The sequence below is a fragment of the Centruroides vittatus genome, unplaced genomic scaffold (assembly GCF_030686945.1).
Source record: "Centruroides vittatus isolate TY-2023 unplaced genomic scaffold, ASM3068694v2 contig_882, whole genome shotgun sequence".
In the NCBI taxonomy this organism is placed as follows: domain Eukaryota; kingdom Metazoa; phylum Arthropoda; class Arachnida; order Scorpiones; family Buthidae; genus Centruroides; species Centruroides vittatus.
Window position 1 is genome coordinate 1,884,901 of NW_027122574.1, and position 8,471 is coordinate 1,893,371.

An 8,471-nucleotide genomic window follows, 5' to 3' on the forward strand; every position below is an offset into this window, starting at 1 on the left:
GAAATATTTTATATATTTCTCGAATACATAAGGGCAGACAAACAGACGGATAAAACGCATATATAAATTATTTTATCACTTCATCAGAAACGAAATTACGTGAACGAAGAATAATTTAAAGACAAATTTCTTGTTGTCGATTAGAGAATACAGAACATCAAACATGCCTTATAGGCGACTGTTTCATTATACTTTTGCTTGTTATTATTCAATTTATTCTTCCTCTTTCTCAGTCAATCCTTCAATATGAGTTACTCTAAAATTTCTCTCTGAAATTATAAAAATCTATAATAAACTCAATGTTATTCTGACTTCTAATCTTATGTTTCTTCTTTAGGTCTTTAATTTCCTTTACAATTTTTAAAAGCTTAATATAAAATTTTAAGGAGACGGTTGTAATTTTTTATAAGTTAGTAAAAAAACATTACTATTTAAATAATATAACACGCAATTCGTTTTATATCTAAGTAAAAAGATAGAGTTTAAACGATGATTGTTAACGTTCCTATTGCTCTTCCAACATTCAAAGTTGTCATCCATTCGTTTACTTTATCATTTGAAAGAAAATAAAGCAATGGAATCAAAATAAAAACGTTTAAATTATTGATTATTATTATTTATTATTATTATAAATAAAAGTTTGTTTAACAAGTTTAGAATTTAGAATAAATTCTTCAAACTGAAAAGAGAATTAACATCGCCTGAAACCAAAGAGTAGGGATTTCTAAATAAAATTCCTTAATTGTAAATAATGAAAACTGATTTGGCAGTTAAAAATTTCTTTTAAGAGAAAAGTAATTATTGATAAATTACATTTGTAAAGCGACATTTAGGAAGAAATAAATACTAAAAGGTAGTTCTAATGCGAAAACAGAAATTCCATTATCTAAACTCACGTTTTAAAAACTCGGATTTTGTTGACACATTAATTAAATAAAATCACAAATAACAAGTTTTCTAATTAAGAGATTTTAACATTAAATATTTAAGTCTTTCCCATTCCATTTCCCTTAATAATGTTTAAATGTTATTAGAAAGTTTAAAGAGATCTCTCGATGTTTTCCACATTGAAATTTAAACAATTTCTATATGCAGTTAGTATGTCAATTGTTATAATTATATATATATATCTTTTATTATAAAAATGTTTATATATTTTAAACGAAGAAGATCGTTTCCTGTTATTTTAAGTTAATTTTATAAAATGAATTAAAAAATAATAATTTCTGTCTTTACTATTTTCTGTTCCTGGCTATAAATAACTAATCTTCGTTAAACATTGCCATACAACGTTATAGAAATAAGAACTCCACTAAATATCAAAGGGAAATTACTTTTGTATAATTTATCTTTATATTTTTGTAATTAGATTTAAAGACTATTCCATTTTTACTGACCTTTACGAGTGTATTGAGTGTGTATTATATTTGAAAAAAAACGTTAATACTTTAAACGTTGTTCCTTTCAACGTTTGTAATAAATTATTTTATATTTGTAAATATTTTAAACTTTCTTCATTGTAGATTGATTCTATCAGAAAGTTTCGGATAGATTCTTTTTTCTAGTATATATTTTTAACTCTCAAGGAATGATAGCATCTTTGGATCTTTTTCGTGATGCCAATCCATGCAGCTACTGGTCGATTTTTCCCAAAGAGCCAAATATTCTAGTGCAAAAGAGAATATTGGAATATTTCGTACTGTTATCGCTAGAATGGTTCCATAGAAAGTAGAATTTTTTTATCATCTTTCGTCGTCTGCAGAAAATTCCATTTAAAAAGAATTTTATGAAGAGAAGTGGTTTTTCATTAGTTTCCATATTACAAAAATGATACTTACAATACCTCAGACGTAAGTTTTACAGAAATTAATGAGAATTAATGAGCTCTTATATATTATTTTAAAAGATAAGCTCTAAAACAACTATTTTTATGTAAATTCATAAAGATAAGTGTAGAAAATATGAATTTACATCTGGAATTAGGAATAAAGATAATACTTTCGAAAAACGTCTTCGTATGAAGAAGATAGAAAATGCTTATGCATGATCAAACAGAATGTAAAACGTTTATGAGATTTGTAACAATATTTTTTATATAAAATGAATTTTAGTTTAGTTGTAGAATATGCTGGCGTAACTATAAAATTTAGTCTTTTAAGTAAATCGTGGTAAAGGGCTATCAAATGTTTAAATTGTTCCTAGTAGGTTGTGGCTTATCTTCTGTGAAAGTAAATTGTTTCTACTCTGTGGCACTAAGAGGGCGATTTTAGCAAGCGCATTAAGAGTTCGGCCAGGCCCAAAATGAGACGGCCGAGGACGAGGAGGAATGTACCCGGACCGACCATCCCCGAAAACATCCTGGAGTTTTTCAATCAGTCAGATTCGAATCCGGGCCCATCACAGCCATCCTCCCGTTTAATATTTGTCGTAGAATATGTTCCAATATCCATTTGATGGGCCTCAAAATGTCTCTACAATTGGTCAAATTTCAAAATTTTATCGGGAGTTTGCAGTGTCCGAATCTCCATCGCATCAAAATTTACTCGTGGCTTCCATTTTTGCACCCGAATCCTCAAATCTTCCACGTGACTTAATGGTTCTATAGCTTAATTCAAACATTTGGAATTTATATTTAAAAAAATTTTTTTAAAGTGAGGTGTGAATCGTTACAAAATTTAAACATTTACATTACGCTTCCGATATTTGAAGGCTAAATAGATAATTATGTTTTACGTTCTTTTAATAATTTATTGCCTAGTTGATACGTATTCAAATAGTTTAAAACACATAAAAAATGTCTAGGACCCTACTATGAAGAGTATCAAACGATATAAAATGTGGACGGTGAAAGTATTTAGATAATTACAGAATAAAAAGTATTTTTTTAAATGCATAAGTGATGCTAGAGATGACCTTATACTAGAGGTAAAAAGTCGTCAAGACGGTCGTAAAAGAATCGTTTCGAAAATAAAATACCTAACTTATCATAAAAGCGAGGAAATGTAACCATAAAATTGTCTGTTTTTTTTAAAAAAAAGAACTCTAAATATTACCTCGTTAAAGTGAACCGCAATGTTACTCTTTGGATAACTTTTCACACGAGAACCAAAAGAGATATTCATAGATCAATGGATTAATCTCGCTTCTACGTAAGTTATCTAACACGAAAGAAAAGGAAATCGTAAAAGAATAAAATTAATTTAAACTGTGTAAAACTCTATCACAAGCGATTTAAAAGTTTTTTTCGAAATACATTCCGAATATCTCTTCTTTCGCATTATTTAAAATTGATATGATGTATTGTACATTGAAATATCCTCTGTACTTTTATTCTTCGTCTCCTTTTAATGTTAATTTGAGAAACTATATTAAAATGACAGCATTAAATGCATATTAGCACTGAAGTTTGTGGATAAATAACAACAATTTGGATTCCACAGAAAATTTTTGAAACGATGTTAAACGGTCCAGTTCTATTCAAAAATATAAAGAGATACCCGATGCTGTAATTTCTTTTATTATTGATATTTGATTCTTCTTCGTCATCTCTCTTTGTGAAAAGAGAATGGAGAATTTATTTCTATTAACTAAATCCTAAATCATGGTTGATTCTCGACTACAGTTTCTACCCTTGGGACTTTCTATCTCTATACTTATCACACAACTGCATCTCGATTGTGATGAGTAGAGGAGAAATTCGAGTATTACAGATTCGGTTTATGTGAAGAAAAAAAGGCAGAAAATTCCAGTTATTTTTGCTGAAATCTCGATAGCTATCACAAACAAAGCTAATAATAATGTAAGTCTATCTTCTGTAGCAGTCTACTTTGAATTTTCAGCATGGATTAGCAACCCAACATTCCTAACTGATAAATAACTTATAAAGAATTTTAAAACGTGACACTTGTATAATGTTCCATTTACTTAAATCTGATTTATAACATATTTAGTACATTATTTACAAGATTAAATAAACGGTTAATGTTACCTATGGTTCCAAAATGGCGGCTCGTCTCTGATTCAAGGAAACAGAAGAAAGAAAACAGTGGGGATGCACGTTTTAACCTAACCTAACCTATTCTAATAAATTACCATAATTATTACCAACCAAATTATTAGAATAGGTTAGGTTAGGTTAGAACGTGCATCCCCACTGTTTTCTTTCTTCTGTTTCCTTGAATCAGAGATGAGCCGCCATTTTGTAACCATAGGTAACATTAACCAAATAAACAGTTGAAAATACAAAGATTATTTTATAAGTGAGAACATGGTGCATTCTCCAGAACGTAATTCTATACGAACCCGAGTTAACGACTTCGACTTTACATATTTACTTATTTATTCTAGGTTATAATACATTCCTACGGGAGGTCATACAGCGTAAACAGAATTCTAAACAAATTATATTAACTTTTAACTTTTGTATTATCTTATCACGTAATTTATTTTTTAGGTTTAAACTTTATGACTCTTTTAGTTTTTAATTTAAATAACCAAGAAGATCAATTCTCTGGACAACACACATTTTTTACACTAACGAACACTATAAGATCTCACGTGTCTTGCATTTATATAAATGACTTTTATTTTATCAGGACGTAAAAGTAGCTTAAGTGTTACATATATCTCTCTTATCAGATACACGAGAAACATTTGTTTCTCCTTTACAGCTACGTAATCATTGAATAAGTATGTAAACGACGTTTAGAAGAAACACAAGCTAAAGAGGACGTCATGCATTAGACAAAGAAATCGATTGTGCAGCAGTAAACTATTTTTTATTATATTTCGAGGCTTAATAATGCTCTAAAAATCAGTTATAATTAGTTTTTAAGTTTTCGAATAAGTTTCTTTTATATTTTCAAGCGATTCCGATGTTAATTTAAGAAGAATAATTAATTAAACTAGCTTATTTTCTCGGAAGTTATATTGTTTTCTAGATTTTTACGCACATTTTTGGATTCTATACGACTCACTTAGTAAAATTTATTGGCGAATCTAATGGTTCTCGTAGCAAGTTAATTGAAATACTAAATTAATTACCATTATTCAGTCGAATCTAATAGAAATACAAAAGTTTAACGAGAGATAATTTCTAGGTAATTTTCTTCTTTCAAACAGTAATTAGATACTTAATCTCATTCTCCTTCTCAATTCTCTACAAAATAGATAAAGAAGAGATAAAGTTGTTTCTTTCGCATTAAAAAAACAAGAGATTTATATCGTTTTTATCAATCTTCAACATCAACACTTACCTTAAATCTTATTTTCTTTTACATTTACCTACTTCTTTCGAGACAATTTACCTATAATATAAAAAAAATATATTTGCTTCAAGTATAATATAATTATCATGAGGGACACTCAAATTTTTTTTTTAAAAAAACTAATTAGTTGTAAATTGTCTGCAATACAACCAATTCCTGCAAAAATCTCCAGCCCCACAACTATAAAATTTGAATCTATAAGCAATATAGTTAAAGAAGAAGATATAGAAACTAATTTTAATTAATTAGTTAATTAATTAAGCTTTTAAATGAGTCTAATCTAGAGTCATTTCCCAACTTTCATTAGTATCAGAATATTTGTAGATAAACACATATTTAAATGAAGAAATGAATTTTCTTTTTAATAAAAGATAAATTTAGACTATTTAATACATTAATGAGAAATATTTTTCTTTAATTACAGTAAAAAAAGCAACTAAAACGTTTGTAAGTTATCTGTAAATTAAAATTCTATAACGTTCGAGATAGCTTCTCCTTACATTAAACAGAGAGAGGATATCAAAAGGAATACTTTTTAGAAAATCAAATCAGTGTTTTGGTATTTAAATCATTTTATATAAATAATTCTACACAATTCTTTTCTTTCGTCGTTTCTTAATATAATTCAATTTACTTAAAGATATTTTATATCTTTAAACGTAAGAAAGGAATTTTTCTCTTTGAAGAAATACAAATTTAATGGTAAAATTTATTTAAATTAATAAAAATATTTTACAAAGGTGGCATTTAAGCATTTAGTTAATCGATATATCTGTTATTTATTTACGAATTAAATTCTATAATGGTTAGAGGAAGTGAAAAAATTTCAATATTAAGAAGTTCTGATCATTTAGAAATGGAGAAAATTTAATTCGTAAGTTGTATAAAGTGACATAATTTAAAATCTACGAGACTAATTTGATAATAATGACAATGATATATAAATAAACAATATAATTCCATCGACAGTAAGTTATATAAATCAGTTTTGAGAATTGTCTTCTATCAATAAAAATGAAATGCTTTCTGGTTTCCTTCGTGCTTAAAGAGAAGTTGATAAACTGAATTTGGACAACTTTTGCACTTAACCACGTCTACAAAAAAACGAATAAAATATGAAATTTTATATTAAGAAACTTTTTGAAAGATTTCCAATAAGAAATTCTACATTTTTCATTACATTTTTGCACATCTTGAAAGGTACGTAACATTAGACGATGCTTTTCAAGCAACTAAAATTTGTCGTAACTAAACGAAGAGTCGTATATGAAGTAGAGAAATTCAATATTCATCTTCGACTTCTGTGTCGGGATCAAAAGAAGACGAAATTTTAGTCCAACAATAATTGACAAATTCTGTTCGAATTTCGTAAAAATCAAACACCTTTCGACGTTTGTAGAATAGTAAATTTTTTGCTTGGTAAGCATTAAGTGGTTCCTAAAAATAATTTAAACGTTTTGAAATTTCATCCGGAATAACGATACGATAGAGATATTTCTCTTGGATCATAATCTCGATGTATTGTCCCGTATATATTGTATATCATAAACACTTGATTTATGTTTTTTTATTGAAGGAAGGCAACTCCCAATAGTAATAAAAATATTTTTATGGTTTTAGAGCTTTTTTTCTATATAAAATCTTTGGTAATTCACTTCTAAAGTAAAGATTTCTGTCGAATATTAGGAGAAGGTATGAATCTCGTTTAATTCTTTCAGAATTATTTTAGATATTTATGTAAAAAAAGGCTTTTATCATAATAAAAATGCTATGCTTTTAATACCTTGAATTGTTCATTATAATAACTATTCTAAACGTTAAAATTTGGCAGATTTTGATTTAAAAAATATTAATATATTAAAGACGTTATACACTTTATATTTTTCCCATATTTCCTAGACATTTAGGATTATATCTGTATAATTTACGTTGTTCTTCGACATCGTAAAATTTTCTAATTAACTTATAATTCAGTGAAAAAGCTATGAAACTTTGCAATAAATATATATTGTAAGAGTTTAAAGCTACAGCCTACAAAAAAAGTTATAAGAAAATGTATATTGCTATACCGCTACGAAAAGACATTGTCTTAAAATACTGATGTATGGATAGCAAAACTTGACACAGTTTTTATTTTTCAATCAAGAACAATAGAGATTAATTTTAGAAATCACTAAGCTGATTAAATTCTCGTCACGGTTTGCCTGTTCTATTATCTATAATTAAGAATAACTTGATGCATTTATAAATAGATAAAAATCTATTTATGTAGTCGATGCATCAAAATGTCTTTAGATAATTTAGAATAACACGCTGGTTCTATTCTATTTTACTGCCTTTGTCTGTCTGACTTTATAACATTGTACAGTGTCCATTGGTAGCCTATACTTTGCGGAATAAACTTAATTCCTTACCGAATTTAGCTTGTATAATACTACAAAACTCTTGACTTGAACTATTTAATTATTTCTAGTGTTAAATAATAACAAGTCACGTTTACGTTTTAGAGGATTCAGGATACTTTAGTAATAAAATTAATTAATTAATGTGTTTAAAGATCTGATTCTTTATAAATGATAGAAGATAAATTTGGCTGAACTGGCGACTTTAAAAGTGTTTTGATTGCTTTAAACTTTGAAATAATCAAAATAAAGTTATGTATTCTTTATTCATTCGTGCGACATTGTAGCGGCATAAACTCCTTTAACGAAATCATTTCTTTCCCTCTTATCATCACGGTTCAAGTGAGGAAAACACGAATTATCGTTTCTACTGCCCCTAACACTTAACTCTTTCATAGAAAATTAGCATTGTTTGTTAATTAATGAAGATTTTTGCTTGATTATACAAAATTCTAAATGAAAAAGCTGGGATTTGCAGTAATATTTATTCGAAAAGTAAAGTTTTATTATGAATAATCGCGTTTAAAAATTTATAACTTTTTATTTAAATAAATAATGGAAATAATTTCCCTTCAAGTTCAAACCTCATTGATTAGTGACTGAATTTTCATGCAATTTTATAAATTTCGTTAAACAGTTTTGCATTTATAAATAATTTTTTAATAGTAAATTTATTTTATACAGAAATAAATTGATAAAATTGATTATTTAACAGGTTTAATCGATTTTATACTTATAAAATGACAATTTAATCGATTAACTTAATTAAAATCATAAGATCGATTATGATTAGTCGATTAAT